The sequence below is a fragment of the Dromaius novaehollandiae genome, chromosome 2 (assembly GCF_036370855.1).
Source record: "Dromaius novaehollandiae isolate bDroNov1 chromosome 2, bDroNov1.hap1, whole genome shotgun sequence".
NCBI classification, from domain to species: domain Eukaryota; kingdom Metazoa; phylum Chordata; class Aves; order Casuariiformes; family Dromaiidae; genus Dromaius; species Dromaius novaehollandiae.
Window position 1 is genome coordinate 108,081,224 of NC_088099.1, and position 14,900 is coordinate 108,096,123.

Here is a 14,900-nt window from a genome sequence, read left to right on the forward strand (position 1 = left end):
TTATTAAAGTTTTAAAGTTATTAAAAGGCTCTTTGTCCCTTGGATTCTGATGTGCAGTATCTCTTAGGTATCAGTATACACCTGAATTCCCTTTCGCTAGCTTCCTCATTATAGAAAGTTCTAAATGTGTATAAATTACTGTTAACGTTATTTTCCCAGTATTTCTTCTCATTTCATTATATGAATAATTTTGTATTGGCTTTCATTTCCCAGTGATGTTTCACTTAGAAATATACTGAAAAAATAGTTAATGATGTTCTAAGTTATAACCAATTTCCTTCATATTAATATCTCTGTTCTCTCATGTTTACATCAGTGTTCAATTTAGCATCAGCTAAACACAGGCAATTAAGGTGCAGTTTCACACCTTTCAGATAATTGAATTAGCTCTGCTTAGTAGAAATAAATCCCTGTAGAAATCCACTGGATTCCAATTTCATAAATTGATATGTTTTGATAACAGTCTGTCAGTCATTTTTTGAGGCTGATATGTCAGATGGCTTAAATTTCATTTGATCTTTTTGCAACAAAATGAACATTAATGCTTTATTCTTTTATAGTGCTTTCTCTTACCCCTCATTCATTCTTTTTCAGAGAAAGAAAGTATCATCTAAACTACTGGCGTTATTTCTTTCTTGTTTTTTTTTTTCCTTTTTACAGACCTAGAAGTCATTTGTACATGAAAAACAGTAATATCGGTGTTAGAATGAACACTGAGGTGTCAAGGGATATTGCGAGAATGGGTCAAACTGTTGGCTGTGCCAATTTGCTTTTCACGTGTAATGAGAGAGCTGGAAAACAGCCCTCCCACCAGCATGTGAAAGCTTCATGTGTCCCCACAGGCAGGTGACCAGACTCTCTCAGCTTCACAGCTTCACACCTATCTTGGGGGTATCTTCATGCCTCAGGGAAGATACAGCTCATGTTACTTTCTTACTGTGAGATGGAGAGAGGTAATAGCAACACCACAAACTAGAACTTAGAAGGTGGTGGTAGTGGTTTTTTTTTTTTTTTTTTTTTTTGACAGTCAGTGTTCACAGGTTCATACTGGCAAAGCTTCTCCTGCTGGTAGTGTGATGGAACTGTGAGTGTCATGAGCTATGGTAGTTTTAAGAGTTGCAAATGTGACTAATTTCATAAACACGTGAAGGAAAAGAATGGATATAGATGAAGGTCTAAAGATGAACTATACAGGCAATAGTTCAGTTTGTATGCTAAGCTAAATTAGATTTATTTTTCCTCTCTAAGTTGTGTTTGTTATGGAAACAAAAACGTGATACTCTTGATTTCTCCAGTTATCTTAAAAATAAGACCTTAGAGCTAAAATAGAAGGGGGAAGAGGAAAGTGGAAAGTATTGCTTACAAATATATGAACAGCTGTTTTGCAAGCAGAGAATGCTACACATTTCCATCATTAGTTCTGTGCGCTCTTGCTGAAAGAATGCTTGACAATTGCTTTATCCTTGGGATATAGTCATCGATGTGATTCTCTTGCTGATCAGTTTATAGCCCAACTTATTGATATTGAAGACTTTTGGCAGAATAAGAGAGCCATGTCTCAGGCAGAATAGCCATGGTAATATTTGAAAAGCCAGATTTATATAGGTAACATGAGCTGTTTGAAGACTGAGATTTAAAGAAAATAGGACAGTTCTTTTGCTTTGCTGTTTAGCTGTATATTGCATGGGGGATACTGTATGTATGCCAAATAGTCCATTCAGATACTTGAATAAATTCACTTTGACTTTGTTAGGAAGAGGTATCAGAATCCCCAAAGAGGGAAAAATTATCATGGATATTATTTGCAGCCTATTGATTGTCCAATTCAATTAGTTTTTACTTTCATTTGTTGCTGGTGATCTTTGTGATTCTTTGCATGGTGAAGAGGGCTAACATACTTCATTAGTCCAGAAAATGTAAGTGACTTTCATCTATGGAGAGTCTTAGATCCTGTTAAAACTGATAGGAATACAAACTAAATGAAGAATGAGAGGCTTGGAGACAACAGAAACCATTCCTTATAATGCTAGGAACTAGATTCTAAAAAAGGCCTAAAATGCCAATGAGTTAGATATTGCCCTAATTTAAATATTGTTCCCTAAAAGGTAGGGGAATCTAGAGTTAGGAATGGAGAATCACAAGCAGCACTGTGGTACGTAGATGGCTTAGAAGAGCAAGTAGAAAATCTTGAATATTGGTCAAAAAGCCACAGAAAATGTAAAGCACAAGAGTATGTCTCTCTAACCTTACCTCTGTCCACGTGTCAGAAACTTCTTTATATCTGGGTAGAGAGACTAAAATCCTTCTCAAGTTAGATGCCCATTGGCATTTCACTTTTAAAAGAACTGAGCAGATCTTCCTTCTTTCCATCAAAAGAGAGGTGGACAATACAGTTTTTCTGTCAGGCAACATTATCTAACAAATTGCGGTAAGTGAAGAATGGAGGAGAGTAAGAAAAGCTCTGTAGTCCAGTGATTATGATCTTTACTTTTGAGGGGGAATGAATCTTGTCTTCCAGTCCTATTTTCACAGTGACTTGTGGATTTTAGATTCAATGGCCATTAAGAAAAACGTGGAGATTTTGAAGCTCCCATAAGCAGGAACCAAAACCCAGAATTCTGTCCTCTGCTGGTGTCCCAGCTGGTGTCCTGATCACAAGAATATGGACTCAGGCCCTTCTGTGTGTTTTTTTCCTCTCAGGCCTATTATTTTTGGAGTTTTTTGCTCTGCAAAGGGTGCAGTTCAAAATGGAAAGTGAATTTGCCTAGCTTAAACTGATAACCTGGTGGCTGGGACTTCCTTCTAAGAGATGGTATGTAGGCAGGATTGTAAAGCCAAATTTTACCGTTGCTGGGCAAATATTTGAACCCCCAAGGTATTATCTACAAGGTAGGCATCATTTGAAATAAATACATCAAGCCTTTTGTGAGCTGCCTGTTTTCTTGACCCATATGAAAAACATGTTGGATCAGTCTCTTTGCCTAGTTTTTGCATTTGAGGCTTAGATGAAAGCCAGATGTCCAAACAAGCCCCTGAACTTCGAGCCAAGCCGGGGGCTGCAGGCGTGAGGAGCTCTCAGGGTCCTGGGAGGACCAATGGGCTCTGCAAGCCCTTCCCACCCCCTTGCCTCCTCTCCCCCCAGGGCTTTGGCTGCCTGTGCTCGAGTTCAGCTCTGATGCAGGGCGGCCCTGGCTCAAGCTGCTGGGAAAATGGCTGGGTTGCAAGAAAAAGCCATGAGGAGCCTTGGCTGGGGCCTCTGCCCCTCGGCTTGGGAACTGTCTTTCAACTCAGGCTGCGGTCGATCCTGGCCTGTGTGCTGCTGCGGGGCCACCTGTGCCCGGCCTGGTGCCTCACGGGCCCTCACCTCGCCTTGCTGAGTTGCAAGGTTTTTTGTTAGATGTCCGAGGTAGAAACCATCAGAAATTCAGCCAAAAAGCAAACCAGAAAGGAGCAGTTGTGCACGTGGCCTTGAGATGCAAGAGCGCTATGTTGGCTGAAAGGAATCTTTAAAACTGTAAACTAGGAAGTAAGGCTTTTCTTTACTGCTCTGGGAAACAAGGCTTTCTCTACGTTCTTTGTAAATAAGACATTTTTGGTATAATTCTGTTTGCACCATGAAGTTTTCTTAATGGAAAAACCTCAAGAGGGCGCTGCATATAGATCAGACCTGGAGACAGAACGGGATCTGTGAGTACAGTTTTTGTAATGTATCTTGTGATTTAATTTTACAGTTGACAACTGTTTCATATGAATGTATTATATGTTATGTTATGCACATCTTATATACTGATCATAATGGAATTGCCAAGTCTGACTGTGAAAATTTGGGAGTCCTAACTTGCTTCTTCTGAACTTCTGTTCATCCTGTTTTCCCTCCAGACAATATACAAAAATATGGATTTGTAACGAACCTGTGATTTGCTGGTGTATACTGGTTCTTCTAATGTGCGCAACGTGTTCCTCTACGTCCTGTTCCTGTGTCGGACACAGTGTCTGTATTTCCTTCAGTTTGTCAAATCACTTGCTTTGCTTGCTGCTTTTATCTCAATCCAGTTCTACAGAGCATGTAAGGACTTTCCTGTCGGTGATGGGATAACACTTAGGACTACAATGAAAGGTATATTTAAATATGTTGCTGAATCTAGAGCCTAGCCTTTATTAGTATATATGTTAGATTAACTGTCTGCTTATTCATTTTATATAATAATACTACTTTTAACCATACTGCTCTGATCATCTGAGTTCCTTGGAGTTCCAATAAGCAGTTAATGTAGCTTATTTTTAAGAAGTTGTGCTTTTTCCATGGAAGAAGACATTAATAGGGAGCAAGGGGCTTTAAGCAGATACAATTGTCATTAATAACTTTTCTCAGAGCTGTAAGAAGTGAAAAAATACATGTCAGCACACAATCAGCAAACACATCTCGGAATCAGATTTTGTTGGATCAGTCAGCCTCAGATGGATTCAAAGAGTGAAATCGTCCAGCCTAAATGTTTCTTCTGCTTCTGAAACATACTGATTCTAAATGGCAAAATGCCTCTTTTTCTTGTTCCTTTGACAAATATTATTCTCTATAGCTGCAATGTGTCTGAATGGAAATTTCAGTCCAGGTCAACATTGTTACATGCTGAGTGCTTGTCTTTTTTACAAGAAAAAAAATTGTCTGTCTGCAAAACTATGATTTCTAGCATAGTATTTATAATGGGTTTAATGGATTGAATTTTATTTTCTTTTTCTGTCAGCTGAGCTAGTTTAGCTCATTAAAGCATTTTTATGCCTTGCCAACCTTTACTTTACCAGGACATTCTAATTTTTTTAGCATCTGACATGAGGTTAATTATTTGTAGTTGTTCCAATTAGTTTTTCTCCAGTTCTGCTTTTTTTTTTTTCTTTTTTTAGATGAATTTATCTGGCTTAGGTTCCTCTAGGGTAAAATTAATCCTTGATTTATCTCTGTTGATAAACAAGCAAAATAAGGAAATTCCAGTGAAATTGCCCAGGGAAAAGAGAGAAATCCCAAATATCATATTATCAGAAACATGCATCTAGGAATGCAGAAATTTCCAGATGCTACAAATGAAAAACTTGGGAGCATGAAGAAGAATCTGTTTAGCTACCTCTTGTTAGTACGATTTCCTATTATGTATCACTCCTGACTTACTTTTTCTAGAACTTGCCCTGTTCCAACGTCCGTATTGCAGTGATGCGCACAGCAATGTGTACTTCCATCTGCAGATCAGAAGACTTTAATCAGCACTTGCCAAATGTTTTTGCATTTCACAACAGACTTTCTCTGTTTATACATACTTTTCTTTTTTTCTGCTAACCAGTTAATCCAAACTCAGCCTTGTTGGTATAGCAAGTAAAACACCAGCAGTAACTAAGTAGGTGAGTTGGTCTTTCTGTTCAGTTCCTCCTTGCGACTGATAAGTGGGGACCCTGCACCTGGAAGCACCAGGTTCTTTGACAAGGGCTGCACTGGGCTGCAGACCTTTGGAAAATGCCTTGTTGAAGAGGACTCATGAAATTACACTTCATTGCAGAATTTCAGAGGCAGAAGGGGCACCAGTTCAGTAATACATTAATACCATGCAATGTCATCTCTTTGGTCTATGTGGCTCTTAGCTACAGCCTCATACTGGGGGCTTGTTTCCATTGTTTTTTGTAGCATTGTGCTCAATCTGATCTCATTATCTACCATTACTTTGTATTGCATCTGTAGCGTAGATCTGTATAACCGTACCTATAAATGTAACCTACTGTTTGTTCTGCTGCATCTGACTTGGCATTTTGGGAGTCCTAAAAGGAGCGCTGTTCAGGTGAGACCATTTTACAAAGTATCCAGACTGGCCAGTTTCAGCATCACCAGAGCTTTGACAACATTTGCAGAATTTACTTACTGTTGTCCTTCCATATTTTCTCCAGAAAGACACTGAATACCGTTGGGCTGTAATATAAGTTTTAATTAAATAGTCTTATCTTTGTGGGTTTTTTCAGATTTTCTTTAATTGGATCCGTGCATTGTTTATCATACAGGATGAATGGTGCTCACCATTCATGACCAGCTATTTAATTTTTCACTTTTATCTTCTTCATTCTGTATTTGGGCTTATATTTTATTTATTTCAAATTATAAGAACAGCCATGGACTTTACTGCAGTAACCAATGTAGTGCGTCATGCTTTTTTCAGTGCTTCTGAGGCATGTATTTGAATACATTTTCAACAAACTCCTCTGAGGTACAATGTTATGAATATTCCTATTTTACTGAGAAGGAACCGAGATGCAGGGAAACTGTCTGCAGTTTCCCAAGAAGGTAACCTGCTATACCGCTCTTTTTAGTTTTGTTTTTTTTGTTTGTTTTTACTTGTTAGGCCCTTCCTTTAGTCAGTTCAGCTTGTAGTGTCAAAAACTATTTTTATTTCCCCTGGGTAAGCCTTCTGCTGCATTAGAGTTGTACTGGTTCATGGAGTAGTTTGAGGAAGGCTGTAGTGGGGAAGTGATGGAGGATGATGAGTAAATTTGTTCGCCTGTGTCTCATGTAACCTCATCCTAAGATTAAATGTACCACAGAAGGAGCTGTGAAGAATCAGTTAAGGAAGACCTATTTTCAGCATTTTGAATCTTGCCCAGTTACCAGCTGAGACATCTGGTTTCAGCTACCTTATTCAAAAGTCCCAATGACAAAGGTATTTAATGCAGCCACTTGGAGAGCTAAGTTGACATTTGTCCTAATTTGGACAGGTGCTTATTAATAAAAAGAGAGACTCAGCAGTGTTTGGACTGAGATACTGCCAGGACAGGAAACACTGATCAGCAGATATGGAAGAACCCAAAATCCCCTGGGCTCCCTGCTGCATACTCTGGTTATAGCTTGTCCTTGTCATATCATCTGAAGCTACTTAACTTGTTTACTCACTTGTACTTGACTTGTTTACTCATTTGTAATCAAAACCAGTCACTAGTAATTACTGCATTGGTAGCTTAGTATCTCTTAGTGCTGATTACCTATTTGCTAGAGAACAGGAGAGTCTCTTCCTGCCCCTTTCAGCTTCCGAAGCCCATCAGAACTGAAGTGGTGGTGTCTGAGCCAGCACTGGTATCACCTTGGCTTATGATGAAGTATGTATGTGCAGGGGACTGATGGCTTTGGGTCCCCGAGGCAAACACAGAACAGGCTCAGGTGTTTCTGGACTCTGCATTTACTCTTATCTTTTTTTTTTTCCTGGCAGATGTTGGAAACAAAATGGTGAAGCTGACACTTCTGCAACAGGAATATTGAATATTGCTTTGGAGGCCACAGTTTACTTCTGTTCCCACCAGGATGGGAGAACTAGTTCAACTGGCTGTTGTGTGAGACTGAGTATGCTAAAATAGCAGTAACAAGCAATGCTGTGCTGCTAAAAGTGGTCAAGTAGAACAGCCTCATCTTCTGTCTTTCAAGACATAACAACTCTTCACAGTGAGTTCACAAAACCAACGGTGTGCTCTAAATATGAATGACTTGAGATAGAGGTCACTTGAGCATCATACCTGTGTGAAGAATGTAGTTAATTACCATAGTGAAAAGTGAATTTGCCACTAGGGAAAGGTGAGATTGGCTTAAGTGGTATCTCATTTGGGATCTACTTCTTCAGATTGGACCAAGTCAAAGGAACTGTAAGTTACTTTTTCCAGTTTCTCCTCATCCATTTTTATGCTTTCTAACTCTAAAAAGAAACACAAGCTCTACAGATAGAAGCCTCTTTTATGTGGTCCATACTTATTTGTAGAATGTATTTATCCTATGCTGTGAGTGAGAGAGAGTCCTTTGGAGAAAAATAGCCTGCAATCATAATGAAAGCTGTATTTGTTATTGTCCCTATCCTGCTGAGGTAGGTAGATGTTATCCTGAGTGTTTGGTTTATTGCATCTCATTTTAACACAATGAAAGAGGACAGTTTCTAAGGGAGCTGCCAGCCAACCAGAAAATCTCTTTATAAAAGATCCTGGACAGCCCAGTGGAATTCTATGCAGTGGAAGTGTGGTTATTTATTTCCTATATGAACAAAACTTAATGAAAGCGAAAGTGTTTTAGATAATATGTGTCATTTTTTGAGTGGCCATAAGGTCTAGCTGTATATAAAATTTGCTTATACTGCTTCAAAAAAGGTGGTGCTAGCTGCATCCAGAAGAGAAAGAGAAAACTTTTTAGCTTTGTGAATAGTAAATACCATTTTTGGCAACCTCTGTTTCTTGGATATTCAGGAAGTAAAAGGAATCTACCAAGACTTCCAGAGCCTGTAGTATGCAAATCAATTTAACCTATGACACAAAACTGTATAAGCTTGGCTACTCCCCTCAATTCCTTTCTGTTCCTGCTGTATCCTTTTTTAGGCTGAGCACCCCAAAACAATGCCGTGTTTGGGAACACTGGCAGAGTTGCCTCTGTGCTTCACCCCAGCAAGCATGACTAAGAAATGACTTAGCTTCTCTTGGGAGCAGTTTAACTGAACTAATAAGGGGAGGTGGAGAGGAGTATCTTCTGTGAAGGAAGACCCTACCTACATTCCATATGTACTCCCTAGTCATAAAGTATCTGTTTAATCAGTGGTGTCTGTAGTGTTTTTTAGCTGGAGGACATCTCAACAGAAAATTTCGTGCTAGTAAAGTATAGGTTATTCAGCATTGAGATAATATGAACAAGATAAGCTTATTTAGTTAATGCACACTGGAAAATAGTAAAGTTGGCTGTTACCTTGTAAAGGACCTTTTCATTTTCTTCTAAGCTCTCTGCCTGAGTTGCCACATGCTCATCTCTGTGAACTTGGGGACAGCCAGGGAGCACCCTACTGAGGGCTGCTGGGCAGGTATTCTCCTGTGTCCAGATGCTGGCCTTGCTAGCATGTACACCATCCATGCTTGATGTGAGAGGGGCAAAGGACTCAGATTTTACCAAAGATTATTGAGTTTTGGTGGGGATAGACCCCCACTATCCCAAGGTAAGAGCTGCCCCTGCTTTTAGTGTTACAGAGACTCAGCAACAGAGAGAGTAGAAACAAAGGGGAAAAAAAAATCTTTGCAAGCCTTTTAGTTCTGGTTTTGTGGGTTTTTTTTTCCTTTTTTTCTTTTTTGAGTTTTTTTAGTGTTTCCTTAGGAGTGTAACAAAATCTGAACTTGATACATCCATTTCTGTATGTTTCTGGTAAAATAAATGTTCTCCTTAATATTCTCTAATATTGTCTGGGCACATGTTTAACAATAGTCTTTTTTATGTTTACATTTTATAGCTAGTGCTAGTAATATGCCTGCTTTGAAAGAGGAAAATGTAGTGCTATAAATGGTTGTCTTCATTAAAGGAGAAGCTGAGAAATGGTGCCTTTTTCAGTAGTATCCTAATCTGGCATAATCTTTTTTTATTTAGGTTTTATGGATTTTTCCAGGCCTTTGTAATAAGGTGCTGTCTAGATAAAGACAAACCTTTCTTTTTTCCTCCTCAGTTTATGTAAGCACTAGAAGTGACTCAGATTTCTTCCAAAGAGTGAGATGAACAAGACCTCTCCAAGGGCAGTTTGTACAAACTTCTTACCCTTCTGTCCATCTGACTTAAAATAGTTAATACACACTATGTGCACACATATATTTGCTTCTACAGAACTTTCTGTTGAGATCATCACCAGCTAAAAAGCGTTAGAGCCACCACTGACTAAAAGGATACCTCATGACTAGAGAGGACATTTGGTTCATCTTTATTTTGCATGTGTGTATATATTTGTATACAGAAAATGTATGCACAAATACGGTTGTTCCCCCATTTCTTCCCCCCAGTATCTACCATTATATATTCTTTACCTCTGGAGTATCTGAAAATCTTCCAGTAGTGTTTTACTAATACAACTCATATCTGTGATGTGGTGTTCAGTCTTTTCTTCTCATATTCATGGAAAGAGAGTTTTATTTGTAGTAGCTTTTGTTTCGGTGCAAGTCCTTTAGAAAACAAACACTCTGCTGTGCCTGTCAGGGAAGATAAATCAAAGACGACACTTTGAACTTAAAAGATAGTGAGGTTTGCAATAGTTCTTAGTTCTTTTCAGATTTAGTTTCAGAAATTTGAACCTGCCCTGGTGAAAGCTCTAACATGTGCAGATATAATTTATCCTCGTGCTAGAGAGTTCTCTTTGATCTGGAGAGTAGGCTTTGTATTCAAACTAGACTGAACGCATTCAGGCTTTAAAAAGCATGCTCATGCTTTAAACGATCAGCTTCCTCTTCCTGATACTGAAGGAATTTAATGTTTATATCTATTTGTTACTAAGTACCTAACAGTGTATGTATTCCAGAAAGTTGAAAAGATGTGTGTGGTAGTCTGAAAAAGCTGCAAGCCAAACATACAGGAACATTGCAAGGAAGTTTACTTGCATTTTTAGGATGCTCAGATCAATCTTTAAAAGAGATTTCTGTGAAGTCTCATGTAGGTTAGTAATTAAACTGAAATCAGTTTAGTCGTTTGTATAAAACGTTTCTGGAACTGGGGCCTGTAAGTTGAGAGAGTTGAAAGAAAAAGCAGGAATGGAGGATTTATGTAGAAGCAATGTGTTTTGGACTAAGAATGTGAACTTCTACATCTTATGTTTAGCACCTGTATTTAGACCCATCTATAAAGTTGGCCTGACCTGATGACTTGAATTTCATTGGCTGCAATAGGTGTGAAGGTTTCTCAAATTCCAAAATTAGACATATGTATTGCAACCATATGCACGCATACACAAAGAGGCTATGTTTTGGTTTCTAGAGCGCTGAAGAATGGTTCTCATTAACAATATTAAGTAGAGGAAAAAAAATCTTTTGGTCTATGTAGTCATTAAAATGGTGTATAAATTGTTTTCTGTTTAGTGTAGTGGGATTGTGACAAAGAGGAAATGCATATTCCCACACATTTATTGCACGGCTGATATTGCAAAGAAATCAATGTACTATGACCAAATTTTATTCCAAGAAGTAATGATGTGGCTTTCTTGTTATGACAAATAGATGACTTGCTCTCTGCTAAAATACAGTTATTGCTATTAATTTTTAGCCACTTCAGGTGCCTCAGAATTGCAAATACAGATAGTATCTGCTTAGATTTTGAACTGATAAGCAAGTCTGTATTCTTTATAACTAAAGTGCTGGCGACCATATTTGTAGTTGGCCCTTGCCCTCTCATTCAATTGCCAAGGAAAATGCTCAGTCTTTGTCAGTGGTAGTGTAAAGAGGTACCTTTGAGCTATGATTCAGATTTTTGTGTAGCTCACTAAGTGGCCAGAGAATTCAAGGTGTTCATGTTTATTCTCCTAACCCATATGCAGTGCATCATGGTATGTAATATGTCTGCCAAATGGAGTGAATTAAATCCCTAGGTTTCCATTTTATTTCCCACCATCACTAGGCATTCTTTATAGCCACTAGGTATATTTTTGGTTCTCAGCCCCAATTGAGAAGTATATTTATGCTGTTCTCCTGGCTTAGCTCATAAGCTGGCAAAAGATTCATGAATAAGAAACTTTTCTGAGCAGTATTTGTTGCAGTATTCCAGAAGAAAGCACCAACTGTGGTCTTATGCATCAAACTTACGATAACAACTTTGCTAGCAATATGGGGTAGATCCAAAAAGAAGCAGTTGAACTCTCATATTCGTAAGTTGTTGAGCAGATATGCATGTTGTGAAGATAATGACCTAACAGAGCCCTTAACTGTGTATGTAAACTCCTTTACTATATAGGAAGTAGGATGAGGTTCTGCTGACTTTAGTAGAGCATGTGCATATGCTCAGAACTAAGCATATGCTTGAGTTCCTTGTTCAGTGTAACTGGATTTTAGTATATGTTTAAATGAGAGTTTTAATGAGAGGCAAAGTATGTTCAGTTCAGTTGTAACTGGACTATACTACAATAGTAGTCATTACGAGTTTAGAAAGGTCTTTTCCACAGAGCTATGGATCACTAGCTTTTGCTTTCCATCTGTTTTCTGCTTACTTTTAAACTAATGATCTGTATGGAAGTATTAAATGTTATTGTTCGTAAAATAGTAGTATGAGTATTTGAAGATTCTTCATTCTAGATTGCTTTACAAACCAAAGTAATAGAATAAATTCATATGGTGATGTTTTACAGTGAGGAGTGTTTCAGGTGCAGCTGAGGTTATTCCTCTATTACGTACATAGATTGCTTAGATTCTGCTTGTGTATTTTTTTTTGTAATTCTTTTAATCAGATTTTTAATTTCCGATGATTGGAAGCTGGTCTCTTCTCCAGTGGCAAACTCTGGAAGAACTTTGACTAGAGTATTAATGGAACTATAAAACTTGGTTGTTAATTAAGAGCTGATAGATGAGCAAGAAAGAGACAAGTGTTCTCAGTATTAGTGCTTTCCAGAATTTCCTCTTTTGAAGTCTTTTTTCCCCGATTTCCTCAAAGGTGGTTTTTTCCAATAGTACATTTCATATTTTAATTTCACATTTTCCAATCTATTCAAGGAGTCTAAAAGAAAGACATACAAATAGGCTTAAGTTTCCCCATTTTTCCTAGTTTCCAAATTTACACTACTTTTTTAGTGGAAGCAAAGGGTACTGGGACATAATCAAAAGAGCATTTTCCTTGCTGCCTCCTCCAAACATGTGCCTAGCTTTGACAAGTAGGAAGGAGAACTTACTGAATGGCCATGGCATGTAAAATGATGTAGCACAGAATGACTCATTTTCAGCAGCCTTGACAAAGTGGGAGATGTTCTGATTCAAACTGGAACTATCCACCTACTTCTATTCATGATATCAGCTTCTCTGCTCTGAACTCTGAAAGCTATTTATCCACCCACATGGTTCATCTATAGAAACCATTTCGAAATGTTTGTTCCTTACCCTGTATTATTTGATACTCTTTATCCATTTTGTGTCATCAGGTAATTTAGGTCTTTTTAAAAGGGAACAATTTATGTTAAATTGTAAGTGTATTTAATGATCTGGCTTGAAGCATAGAATATGAATATATTCTATTCATAGAATTCTGAAAATTCAGATCTGAGTAAATTCCCTCCTTAAAATATGGATTTTATGTAATAGTGTGTTAGAGATCATAATGTGGTTTTCAATAGCACAGCTCATATTTTAATTATTTGAAAAAGAGTGTTTACTACATTTTTTATTATGAAAATGTTTTAATTCTTTTTAGAAACAAATAGTAGAGTTTGATTTTGTTTTTCCTCTAAGGTCTTTCATCCCACATTGTAAGGACAACAAAATGAAGTGTTATTAATTATTTCAGAAAACAAGAATGTGAAACATGCTTTTGAGAAATGGATGTGAAATGTCCTGTATGTAATTTTCTGTACTGACTTTTTGGTGAATGTTTATAGACATCTCTTACAACATTTGCCCAGCTCTTTCTTCACCTTTAAACAACTTTCCACTTGGAAAGATTGCAGTCTATAACAAGTTCACACACTGTCTTGCAACAAATCTGCTAATCATAGTCTTGAAAGATGATGCAAGCAAATAGGCAGGCAGTCTCTGCTGTTCATCCACCTAATGAGCGTGTTCCCCAGGGTCAGCTCGTTCATGATAACACACAGTCCAATGGGTCGTAAATCTGCCCTGTCCCCTGGGAAAACTAAGGGAAATAAACCTATTCTAATTAGAAAGGAAGCCTCACCTGAACTCCATGCTACAGTGACTATAGTGCCAATATACCTTATTTAGCAAATGTCAAGCTGTCTGGGGCATTTCTGCATGAAATGCAGTTAGAGCAATGCAGACGGGCCTGGATGGAGATAGAGATTAAAAGCCCCTGGCTTGATTTAGCTGTTGGTGTCCTGTGTGTTTTCCATGCAAAAGGACCCCTTGACCATGAGCTTTCCCTGGTGCCTGGGCTGTGGGAAATATTTTACTCACATGGACGCATGTTTTAGGGCCTGCTTATGCTATTTCAGCTCTTTCATGTGGTGTAAAAGGGTGTGTGTGTGTATTACTATATCATCCCTGCTTCCTAATTCACTGTCTTTTCAGAGAGGAAATGTATCTAGATGAGTTTCCCATGAGGCATCTAAATAAGCAGTTTGACAACAAAAGTTGTGGACTGCTGAGCATATCTGGAGAATAAGTGCATAAATTGTCCAACCAATCCTGCAATTGCCTTTAATCTGTCCTATGTGAATGCCAAAGGCTTCCCTCTTCCCTTGCTAATGCTTTTATAATTCAGGGATGTAATTCACCTGGGGGTCGCTGGTGCTCTGTCAACATTTAATTGTTCTAATTACTTAATTATCTGCTCTGGTGAAGTGATAAAGCCTTAACATTTCTCATGTTCCCTAGGAATATGTGTCTGTACAGTGTGGGATATATCAATCTCTATATTTAGTAAATACAGGGAAAAATAATTCAGTCTTTCAGCAACAATGACTTCATTTGTCAGAGATTCTTCATACTATGCCCGCTTAGTCACTTGTTTGCTTAACCTGTAGATCTTTGAGAGGTTTCCTTTTTAAAGCAAATGTACTCAGCTTCAAATTTTTGATGAAACAGGAAGGCTGAAAAGGGTGCACTGAGTGATATTTTGCAAACTAATCCAGTTAGATTGGGAAGTCAGTTTACAGTGGGTTCCCTCTGTGACAGGTGAGAAGCACAGCCTCATCAAGCAAGAAAGCTATCTTGTATACAGATATAAACTATTAATTCTGTGTTCAGAGATTATAGCAGTCACTGGTGACTGACATTTCAGGGAAGAGCTATAATAGATGATGTGATTAAAGCTCTGTATTTTGATAGATTGCCAAAAAATGTACTTTTTTCTGTAATACATAAGTTCCTGTTTGGCTGTCATCTTCTGTTAGCGATCTTTATCGCAGAAGCAGGGGAGGTGAGTTTTGGGCAGGTTAGCATTTGTGTAGTTA